This window comes from Orcinus orca, chromosome 5 (genome assembly GCF_937001465.1).
Source record: "Orcinus orca chromosome 5, mOrcOrc1.1, whole genome shotgun sequence".
NCBI classification, from domain to species: Eukaryota; Metazoa; Chordata; class Mammalia; order Artiodactyla; family Delphinidae; genus Orcinus; species Orcinus orca.
Window position 1 is genome coordinate 14,497,395 of NC_064563.1, and position 12,619 is coordinate 14,510,013.

Sequence of the window (12,619 nt, forward strand, 5' to 3'; positions counted from 1 at the left end):
GATGAAGAGGGAGTCCCCATTTTTTCTGGGGTGGAGGTTGGACTAGGGTTTCAAGCACTTCAGATATCGCTTCTACATCTTAAACCAGGGATCTGCAGCCAGGAACCCCAGAAGTCAGATAAGATCGAGGCAGCAAGGAGACATTTACTCAGGTTTTCACTGGAATATTGATGTTCAAGGGGCAGCCTAGTTCTTTCTTGGGATGAAGACCTCAGTGGCCAGTCCTGCCTGGAAAACCTGGTTTGTAAATCTATTTTCTGACCTGTGGGATACCACACAGACCTAAAATGAAATATGCCCCGAATGAAACATAATCCCCCCGCAAACTTATTCCTACTCATTTATTTTCTGTCACAGTGGATTGTATCAACATCCACCCAGTGGGAAACATCACTCAGGATGTGCACTGTGAACATCACACTGTCAAAGACTTGTCTACTGATCTCAGTTACTCACAACAGGGTTTTTTCTCTCTATTTGCCAGCCCCTCCTTACTGACCCTGACACTCACACAGTCATTACCTGGAGCCAGAAGCAAAAGAAAGCTTGACTGGCCTGGGCACAGAAAGAGAAGGAAGTGTGTTTCTGGGACCTTGCCTCTCAGGCTCTTAACTGTGCGCAGTAGTGAACACAGCCCTGGGACATCTGAGTCTGACACTTACTCAGTCTTTTATCTTGGGGGGAAGCAGATGAAAAGGCAAAGGGGCCAAAAGAGTCTTTTCAACACTCCCTTGTGTTTTACTGTGTTTCTTTTAATCTCTCCGTTAGAATATAGGAAAAGCAAGAGGGAATGTATGTAGTACTTTGGTTTGTCACCAAATCTCAAGCAAAACCACCTATCTGCCTTCTCTTAGATTTCCCGTCATGCTTTGGTTAGTTACTGCCCTCCTTCCACCTGCCACCATAACACTCAGGACGTTTGCTCTCTCTGGGGCAGAACTCCCCTGGGCTGGATGATGAGTCAGGCCCAACAGGGTTCCAGGCCTGGCCTTCTGGGGGGCAGGCACCGCTGTTTACATGGGCCCTGTTTCTTCAATTGGTGGCATTTCTCATCATGCCAGTTGCAGAATCCTGTTTCGACCTTTCTCAGAAAGGTCCCAGAGGAAAGAAGACACAGTGAGGCAGAAAAATAAAACCACGGTCTTTCTCTCCCTGCCATGAAGCTGGCTTATGACATCTCTGATACAGCTGACAGAGGAACATGTCATGGTGAAAAGTAAACAGATCAACTGCCCTGCAGAAAAGCTGAGACAGAAGCAGGTTCTTGGTGTGAATCAATAAGGAAACTTTGACAGATTGGTGACAGAGTGGCAGCTCAAAACTGTCTACAAGTCAGGAGGCCTTCCACATTCCCACAGCTCACAGTATAGTTTAGGTATATCATCTTAAAGTGTCTGAGCTCAACAGATGGTCTTGTCAGCTCCCTCATTTTACAGAGAAGGAAATTAATGGAAGAGAAAGGAAGTGACTCCTGCAAGTTCACCCAGTGCAGACGAAAGTCCAGGTTTCCTGCCTACCTAATTCCCCCTGCCAACCACAAAACAGCAAATTATAATAATTACAACATATACATGCTTACTATGTAAGCATATTACACATGCTTACTATGTACCAGAAACTGTTCTGAACACTTTACATATGTAAATTCACTTAATACCCAGAATAATTTTTCATTATGCTCATTTTACAGATGAGGAAACTGAGACACAGAGAGGTGAAGTAAGTTTTCCAACACCACACAGTTAACAATAGGTAATCTTTGAACTAAAAGAAGTTAAACTTTGGAGCTTGTCCTAAATGATCATCTCTTATGAACCCAGGCCATTTGTGTTTATGGTCTCTAATCCTGTATGATAACCCTGAAATGACAATATTATTATTGCCATTCACAGGTATCAGTCACAGGCTTAGAGAGGTCAAGTGACTTGACTAGACATCTAGAAAGTGACAAAGATGGATTTTATTTCTTTTTCTTGTCTAATTGCTCTGACTAGGACTTCAGCACTATGTTGAAAAGAAGTGGCAAGAGACGGCATTCTTGTCTTATTCCTAATCTTAGAGAAAAAGCTTTAACATTTTCACCATTGAGTAATATATTAGCTGTGGACTTGTCATATATGGCCTTTATTATGTTGAGGTAATTCCTAGTTTGTTGAGCATTTTTATCATGAAAAAGTGTTGAATTTTGTCAACACAGAATTGCTAAAGCAATCTTGAGAAAAAGAACAAAGCTGAAGACATCACTTCAAAATATATTACAAAGCCACAGGAATTAAAACATCATGGTACTCCCATAAAGACAGATCTATAGGCCAATGGAACAGAATACATAGCCCAGAAATAACCATACATATATGGTCAATTGATATTTGACAAGGGAGCCAAGAATACACAATGGGGAAAAGGGAGTCTCTTCAACAAATGATGTTGGGAAAACTGAATATCCACACGCAAAAAAATGAAATTGGATCCCTACCTTACACCATACACAAAAATCAACTCAAAATGGATAGAAGACTTAAACATAAGACTTGAAACTGTAAAACAGTTAGGAAAAAAACACAGGGGAAAATATTCTTGACATTCATCTCTTTTTTTTTTTTTTTTTGGCGATGATTTCTTGGATATGATACTAAAAGCACAAGCAACAAACGCAAAAATAGACAAGTGGGACTATATCAAACTCCTACAGGAGCTATAAAAATCTGCTGCACAGCAAAGGAAACCATCAATAAAATGAAAAGGCATCCTACAGAATGGGAGAAAATATTTGCAAACTGTATATCTGATAAGGGATTAATTTCCAAAATGTATAAGGAACTCTTACAACTCAATAGCAAAAAATCCCCCAATAACCTGATTAAAAAATGGTCAAAGGACTTGAACAGATGTTTCTCCAAAAAAGATATACAAATGGCTAACAGGTATATGAAAAGATGCTCAACATCATTAATTATCAGGAAATGAAAAATCAAAATGACAATGAGATATCACCTCGTATCTATTAGGATGACAATTATTAAAAAAACACAAAAGATAACAATTGTTGGCAAAGATATGGAGAAATTGGAGCCCTTGTAACCGTTGGTGGGAATATAAAACAGTGCAGCAGCTATGGAAAACAGTATAGTGGTTTCTCAAAAAATTAAAAATAGAACTACTATATGATCCAGCAATCTCATTTTTGGGTATACATCCAAAGAACTGAAGTCAGGATATCGAAGAGATATCTTCATTCCCATGTTAACTTCAGCAGCATTATTCACAATAGCCAAGATATGAAAATAACCCAAGTGTATGACTAAAGAAAATGTGGTATATACATACAATAGAATATTATTCAGCCTTAAAGAAGAAAATCTTGCCATTTGTGACTTGGATGGACGTTATGCTAACTGAAATAAGCCAGTCACTGATGGACAACTAGTGCCTGATTCCACTTTTATGAGGCATCTATAACAGTCAAACTCATAGAGGCAGAGAATACAATAGAGGTTGCTGAGGGGTGGAGGCATTGGGGTCTTGTTGTTCAATGGGTGTAAGGTTTCAGCCACGCAAGATGAGTAAGTTCTAGAGACCTGCTGTACAACATTGTGCCTATAGTTTGTAATATGGTGTTGTGCACTTCAAAACTTGTTAATAGTGTAGATCTCATGTTATGTGTTTTTATCGCAAAACAAGTCAAAAGGACATAAGGAAATGTTGGAACGTGTGGGATCTGTTACCTTGATTCTGGTGATGGTTTCACAGGTTCAAACTCATATGCATATGAGTTTGCATATGTTTGCATATGTCCAAACTCATCAAATTATATGCATTAAATATGTACAGTTCTTTATGTATCAATTAAATAAAGCCGTTAAGAAATCTAAAAGTAAAGGAGATTTCCTTAATAATCTGGGTAGGTCTGACACAATCCATTGAAAGCCTTAAGAGCAGAATGAGGCTTCCCTGAAGAAGGAGAAATTTTGCCTTTGGGCCATAACTTAACTTCAGTTAGCCTGAGAGTTCCAGCCTGCCTTTCCTGAGGGTATGCTCTAGGGATTTCAGACTTGTCCAGCCAGCCCGCACAACAGCATAAGCTAATTCCTTGCAATAAATCTCTTAATGTCTATCTTCCACTGGTTCTGTTTCTCCGGTTAACCCTGGCTGACGCACCTTCCCTAATCTTCTCCCTTGGCATTCATACCTTCATATTAAGAAGTGAGTTTTCAGTGACCATCGGTCTTCTCATACTGATATGCCAAAGTTTATTGAGCACTTACTTTGTCCCGGGCATTGTTCTAAGCCCTTGACATGCTCTGATAGTTAATCTTCACAGCAACCCCACCAGTGGGACACTATTATTGTTATCTCCACGTTACAGATGAGGAAACTGAGACACAGAGAGGTGAATGATCTCCTGCTATTATGGAATATTTTGGGTTTTAAAGTACAATTGGCTTTAACATCAGAGTTCTCAGGATCTGAATGTGATCCAGGTCCTGGAAGGCCAGGGTGAGCTACCCAAACTGTGGTTATAAAATTACATAACTGCGGCTCATCACTGCAGAATTCTCATGTTTAAAGGAAATCTGTTCTTCCCTTGCTTTTTAAATTTTTATATATGTTTTAACATTGTAACCTGTCATTTGTCCAGGTGAAGTAGGGTTCACTGTCCACTTTCTCTTGGCTCCTTGGTTACACCACCCCCAAAGCTTCCATTGCAATCTGTTTACATCTGCTTTAATGTGTCTCCAGCTATGTGGTCACCACTGGTCTCTATCCAATACTTGAAGGAAACTTGAGTACTCAGCTTTCTATCAGGGTTTAGCACAGTTCTTGGGCACAAGTAAGAACTCAGATAAATCTGTGATGAGTTCATGAAAAAGGTCTTTCTCCTTAAGTTGAGTGGATGGCAGTCCTCAGATTGGCCCTGTTTCCACACTGCAAAGGGAAGGTACTGCAATCAACTGGTTAATTTTTAGTAAAGGAGATGATCAAACTCGGTAATATGTTTTGTTGGTGGTAGATATAGGCACAGGCAAAGGATTGTCTGCATGGGATTATGGACACGGTTTAATTGTTGTAGACACAGGGGCCAGGGCCTGGGAAGCAGCAGGCCGAGTTCTGTCCTCGCTCTGCAGATAGCACTGTGAGACCTTAGGGTGTCTTCTCAGTATCTCTGTGCTTCAGTTTCCTTCTCTATGAAATGGGTGTCTGGGGAATGGGAGCTGGAGTGAGTGCTCTCTGAGGTCCTTTCAGATCCAGAATTCCCTAGTTACATGGCATTGCATCTTTATTCCTTTTTCAACTTTATGTTCCAAAGTCTGAGATAATTATATTAAAGTCATAAAATTCTTAATTATTTATCAATACCTGATAATGTAACACTACTCCCTTTCTTTTCTTTTTTTTAATTAATTTTTATTGGAGCATAGTTGCTTTACAATGTGTTAGTTTCTACTGTACAGCAAAGTGAATCAGCTATACATATACATGTATCTCCTCTTTTTTTGGATTTCCTTCCCATTTAGGTCATCACAGAGCATTGAGTAGAGTTCCCTAAGTATATATAGGCTCTAATTAGTTATTTATTTTATACATAGTATCAATAATGTATATATGTCAATCCTAATATCCCAATTCATCCCACCCACCCCTTCCCTCCTTGGTGTCCATACATTTGTTTTCTATGTCTGTGTCTCTATTTCTGCTTTGCCAATAAGATCATCTGTACCATTTTCTAGATTCCACATATATGTGTTAATATATGATATTTGCTTTTCTCTTTCTGACTTATTTCACCCTGTATGACAGTCTCTAGGTCCATCCATGTCTCTACAAATGACCCAATTTCATTCCTTTTTACAGCTGAGTAATATTCCATTGTGTATATGTACCATATCCTCTTTATCCATTCCTCTGTTGATGGACATTTAGGTTGCTTCTATGTCCTGGCTATTGTAAATAGTGCTGCAATGAACATTGGGATGCCTGTGTCTTTTTGAATTATGGTTCCCTCTGGGTATATGCCCAGTAGTGCAATTGTTGGGTCATATGGTAGTTGTATTTGTAGTTTTTTAAGGAACCTCCATACTGTTCTCCATAGTGGCTGTATCAATTTACATTCCCACCAACAGTGCAAGAGGGTTCCCTTTTCTCTACACCCTCTCCAGCATTTAATGTTTGTAGACTTTTTGATGATGGGCATTCTGACCGGTGTTAGATGATATCTCATTGTAGTTTTGATTTGCATTTCTCTAATAATTAATGATGTTGCATTTCTATTCACTACTCTCCCTGTTAAAGGAGATAATAATAATGATTTGCATTTCTCTAACAATTAGTGATGTTGTTTAATCTTTTCATGTGTTTGTTGGCCATCTGTATGCCTTCTTTGGAGAAATGTCTATTTAGGCCTTCTACCCATTTTTTGATTGGGTTGTTTGTTTTTTGATATGGAGCTGCATGAGCTGTTTGTATATTTTGGAGATTAATCCTTTGTCAGTTGCTTCATTTGCAAATATTTTCTCCCATTCTGAGGGGTGTCTTTTCTATGGTCACCTAATCTATGACAAAGGAGGCAAGACTATACAATGAAGAAAAGATAGCCTCTTAAATAAGTGGTGCTGGGAAACCTGTTCAGCTACATGTAAAAGAATGAAATTAGAACACTCCCTAACACTATACACAAAAAATAAACTCAAAATGGATTAAAGACCTGAATGTCAGGCCAGACACTATAAAACTCTTAGAAGAAATATAGGCAGAACACTCTTTGACATAAAACGTGAGATCTTTTTTGACCCACCTCCTAGAGTAACAAAAATAAAAGCAAAAATAAACAAATGGGACATAATTAAGCTTAAAGGCTTTTTGCACAGCAAAGGAAACCATAAACAAGACAAAAATACAATTTCCTTTGTTTTCTTTCACTAGGTATATTTATATCCCTTGGACAACTGAAAGTCAGTTTTTCATCTTCTCATGGTGATTCTCACAAGAGCACCATGAGATGGCAGGTCCATTTTCACAGATGGTGATCCTAAAATTCAATAGAGCAACTGAAGGTGGCTTATTCCCAAGCACAGAGCTAGCAAGAGTTGAATTAGGCTGTGGACCTGGATTTATTTCTCTATACTCAAGACCCTTTTCATTATACCACATAGCTTCATAACATACTCATGCCATGTGCCTTTTCAATGGCAGGCCATTTTTCTTTTTCTTTTTTTTTAACTAACCAACTAAATCATGGATATCTGACCTCTCCCAGGGAAGAATATACTTATATACATCTTTAACGTTCTTTTTGATAATAAGCACTCTAAGATTACCCAGAATGATTAATCTAGGTGGGGCCTTACTGAGCTCATTTAAAGGTAGAATTTTAAATTGAAACCATCAAAATTAAATGCTAACAGAATAAGTAACATAGGAACCAAACTGTGTTCTAACATCACTTAGTCTAGACCAGTCCCCTAACTGCAGCTTTTGGGAAATCAGGCAATCTGATTTCTATCATTTTAAGGAGTTTTAGGCAAATACATAAAATTATATTTCAGGATAGCTATGATTAGGGATTTGGGACAATTTCATTCATAATTTAGTACTCGGAATGGCTTCTTTTTTGTTAAAATTTAATGACAACCCTTAACACAAAATCGGTTTAATGGTTTACACAGGACTGTAAACATCTAAAAAAGAGTATTAAATGTATATTTGCTTATCTGGTGGTTGTGACTTGAGCACAGGCAGACCTTGGTAGAGTGTGTCCATGGGAAGAGGGTCCACGCCCCTTTGATTATTTTCTCATCACTTGATTGCTTTTACTCACTGCAGACTTGGCAATAACCTTCAGACATCACCGCAGCTAGTTGGATGGTAATTAAAAGTAGCTCCCCCATCTGTAACATGAACACTCTGATTTGGACCTCTGAGGTTTGGCAGAGCAGGATGCCACAGGGAGTGAAGACAGAAATCTTCACAGTAGAGCAGGGACGAAGCTGGACCCTGAGAGATGGGCATATGCAGCATCCAGATGGAGGGGAGAGTTTCTCAAATAAACAAAATGTAGGTACACCTCCAGAAATGGTGGGCAGGGCTGGGGCCTCAGCCATGTGCATCTCTGGCAGTCATCTTTGCTGTGCTGGTGGGCAGGACTAGCAGACATCTGTCTGTATGAGAGCCTGAGTATCTTCTGGGGACTCAACCTAAGGTGAGGAGAGAGTGGGGCAACAAGATGGGCCCAAGAACAAAGAACCACATCTTAGAGGAGTGGGGCAAGGCTGAGTAGAGTCTGGTGACAAATGCTCAGAATTTTCCACAGGTCTAACCCCTATGGATTCATGTCTGAGTTCTGGGGAGGGAGCTATAAGTAGAAAAGTAGCTTGAAAGAAAAGTTTTCACAAAATAGCAGGGTCTTATGTAGGTCAGGAGAACAGAGGGGTTAGATGCACTAAGAGGCCCAGATTTAAGCATCCCGAGGGCTCAGTGTTTCTCCATGCAGGGGAGGTGTTGCTCGGGGCTGAGGGCAGAAGGGGTGGGTGCTCTGTGCTCATCCTGGGGGTGCACCACCTTCATCATCAGTGCCCTATGTCCAGACTGGCAGGGCTCCTTCCAACCCTGAAACTCAGACCAGGTGCTCAGTGGGAGAAGCATCCCAAAGCGCGAGTTCCCCTTGCAGACTTGGGTCAGCGCCATTTACCTCACTCTGCTCCTTACATCTTTTTTTTTCCTAAATGATGAGGACTTTTTATTGTAAAAGGCAAACTGAAGTTTATTGAACGTTTGTTCCTATATGCCTAACAATATGGTTTTTTTTCATTTAATCAACTTTGTTGAAGTATAAATCATATACACAATAAAATTTCATGATATTACCCACAAGCTTCTGGCTTGGGTGATGCAGTGTACCATTTGCCTGGATAGGAATCACAGGAAGCATAGGCTTGAGGCCCAAGGGATAGTTTAGTATTTGGTCATGTCAAATGTTGAATCCCACATTCTTGACCTCTAATAAACACCGTGAATCTCCCGACTCATGACAGGTAATCATTGTTTCTTCTAGAAAAATTCCTGTGTCTTTTTTCCTAAATGAGCCATGCTGCGCGTGGTTTATTGATTGCTGTAATTTGATGCCTGGAGGCAAACTCCATTGGTCCCTGAGGAGGAAAAGGTGCTTGAAGACCGGAAAAGAACAGATGACTCGATTCGTATGGCTTAATCAGTCTGAAAACCACAAAATGGCAACGTGGGTCTCGCAGCAGCCAGGAGGGAGCCCCGGTGCAGCCAGGCAGCTTGATTACAGTGCGTTTCCGACATAAGCTCATTTACTTGCTTCTCTTGTTTAATTATTGCCCATGGAACCATCATAGGTGTTCAAGACTTGGAAGTTTTAAAACAAGGGAACAAAACAGATCCTAAAAGCATAGAGAAATGAGCCATTCCTAACCAATCGCATGAAATAATTTATGGAAAACAGATTTGTTGCTGCCACGCCCAAGACAATTCTGGGAGTTTAAACTGGACTAATCCTCTATCCACAGACAGTATAAAATAACTGAGGCATTCCAGTCAGAGTCACAAACATTGTTCTGGATCCTCCTGCCTCATCACCACCACTGACTGGTCCCTGCTCCGTTCCCGTGTCTACAATGTTTCTTTGGCTTGCTGGGGCATCCAGGTTATCCTTTGGGCACCAGGGGACCTTGCATGCTCATGCTCTTCAGGGCCTGGCTACCCTCTCAATCATGTCTCTTGTGGGTAGACATCACTTCTGACCCTGGTCTGGATCCTGAGTCTTCATCCAGGAACTGGCTTCTGATTGAAGTCTTGTGTAGATTTACCCCAGCCACCCTTGAAACCAAGCTTCCTGTAGTCCAATACTTTTTATTAATTTCATTTAGTTCCTTGTGATGGGGTCCCTCTGTCACTCAGCCTTTCTACATACAACCAGCCCTTCCTGGTCAATCTATACCTCCCTGAGCTATGCTGCCTACTTAGCGAGTGTGAGGAAGAGTCTACAGTTCCTACATGAAACAAGAAAACCAAACAACTGTACTAAGTTGTTAGCCTAAAATTGCTACTGGTGAAACTCTCCTTGTCAGAGAGAATAATTTCTCCTCTTCTAAACAATAATTATTATAGACAGACTTTTGAGTCGAACACTTTCCTGTGAGATAGGAGGGCTTGGTTCTGAGTCATCCAGGAAGATACCCTATTCTTTTAATCTGGATGGAGTCAGACACACATTTTCAAGATGGACAAGCAGAGAGCTGAGATTTTGACAGTATAAAGCAGGGGCACTGACCTAGCTTATCAGACTTATTACCCAAGTAATTGAACCTTTCTTCTCATTCCATTTCTATCACTGTACAGAGCAATAGCTTTATTTGTCTCTGGGGAGATGACACAGACCTTCTTTACCCATGGATGGGTGTAAACCCATCCATTCACTGATAGGAAGGCCCTCCTAGTAACAGGCTTATCAATAACTATTTTAAAAGGCAGCAAAAGTAGTGGAAAATAATTATATTTTTTTTCTGGCTTTCATAATAGTCAATGTATTTTCAGTGGTGGTTTATGATCAATGGACCCGAGTTTCCATCTAAATTGCATTCTCCACATCAAGGTTATCATTTTAAAGGGCAGAAATCAAAATCAATATGGTAGCAAAGAATTTTAAAAGTTAATTTCATAGAGCACCAGGTTTATGGGAGGTTAATAGGGTATTAATAAAAAATAAAAAAGGGCTGAATTCTCAAATAAGCTTGGGTTACCCTGAGATAATAGAAGTTAAACAGTTTTCTCTATTGCAGACTTTGAAATGCCAACGTGAGGCCAACCAGCCATCAAGGGCACAAAATTTTATGAGGCATTTGTTCTTAGGGCACCACAAGCACAGGGTTGCCACTTGTGTAAAGCTGAGAGTGACAGCTTCCTTAAATTTTGTGCCAATACTCCTTTTGCCTTCCCCTACTCCAGGTCCTGCTAATGTGTATTGTGAATAATTTCCAAGATTAGGGCATAATACACAGTATATAATACACAGCTTACCTGGTCAAGGAACTTGGCTGTGTATTTGTAGAGTGAGTAGAAAAGAAGGATGCCCTAGGCAGGTGGACAGTACATTCTGGAGAAGTTATGCTTGGATGCAAATTCTTTCTCCTGAATCCATCTTATTTTTCTGTTTTGGCAAGTTTTATGGTGAGCTCACATTTTCCTTAAGCTCTGTGTCAGCGATACAAAAATCCCTGTTTCCTTATGATCAGCATTTATCAGGGGATTTTTAAAGAAACTACAAAACAAAATATGTTTGTTCCTCCTTTATTGATGGATTCATTGCCTGTATCAGTATGAATGATGCCTTGGCAAAAATGGGAGCAGAATAGCCCATTATGCTAAGGGATATAAATTATCTTTGATGGAGAAGATCCCTGTTCATCAATACTGATGTAGCTGTGTCATCAATTTAATAGCTGAACACTCAGGACCATTAAACCTAGCACTGTTTGCCATACCATTATTTATAATAGTGCCCAAGAGTAACATGTAATTAACTACATGACTGACTGACAAAGCAAACTGCAGGGTGATCAATCATATTGTATAAACCCTTGTCACCAGGCTACATGCGGGATGAGAAGATTGACTTGTGATGTTTCAGTGCTACCCTGTCTAGACTGTTGCTCTGGGCTGGTGTGAGGCCCACCACTGATGGGGACTTTATTCTCAGATCCAGATTTAAAGTTGGTGGCTGTACCTTGATATTCAGTCTCATCTTGCCATCTAGCTTGATCTTTGGGAGGGTGACCAATATGAAGAATCTGTCAGTTCCTCTTTATCTAGAATGGCTTCCTCTTTTTAGGTCCCCCCAGACTCATGATTTTTTCCTTTGCCTAGTCCCTACTTTCACTAAGTTTTCCTACTGCCACTTGCCTTTAAAGCAATCAATTTCCCCTCTTCTTCAGGTTTCCCCTCACTACAGCTATTTTGTAACTTGTCCTCCTCTTTGAACTGATCAGGAATGACTTCACCACAAGCAAGGGGAGATGAGGCATGGTCAGATTTTCCCTCTCATGCAGGGACTGTTTTGTAAAGTTTACTGTCAGCCCACAGGGTTAGCCTTCTACCTGTGACAGCTACTTGTAACTTCAGAAACTCCAGGTCCCGTGTGGCCAAGAGGAAGACTGAGACTGTTATGGAGATTCATTCCAGAGAGAAAAATTGCTGATGGAAAGATATGCCTCCCCCATCAGCATGAGTTTCTTCTGTGTGAATACTGAGGCTAATATGCAAGAGTCTAACACAGCTGCCTGTAGAAATTGGACCCTGTTCTTAGGTGGGGTCTTCCCTGAAATGGGGAGGCATTATTTCAAGTATTAACATAGAGGAAGAGTAAGGTCCTTAGGGTGGAGAAAGAGAGAATTCTGTACCTCTGTCTTGGTATCTCTTTCTTAGGTCTAGACCAGGATGCCAGATACCTGGCACAGGCATAGTCATTCCCCCACTACTTCCTGTCCATCCTCTTATCCTTGCCCATTGCAGACATCACCAGTCAATCATACTTTCGTCACTTAGACTCCTCCTCAATCCAACATCCCAGGCAGTCATTATTTACTGTTCAGAGTTGGAATAT

General features: G+C 40.4%; 1 protein-coding gene across 2 annotated transcripts in view; it reads right to left on the reverse strand.

Annotated features, from left to right (window-relative positions):
* Positions 1-12,619, reverse strand: part of CPNE4 (copine 4) — a 577,135-nt gene that overhangs the window by 44,326 nt on the left and 520,190 nt on the right. The gene's annotated exons all lie outside the window — the stretch shown is intronic.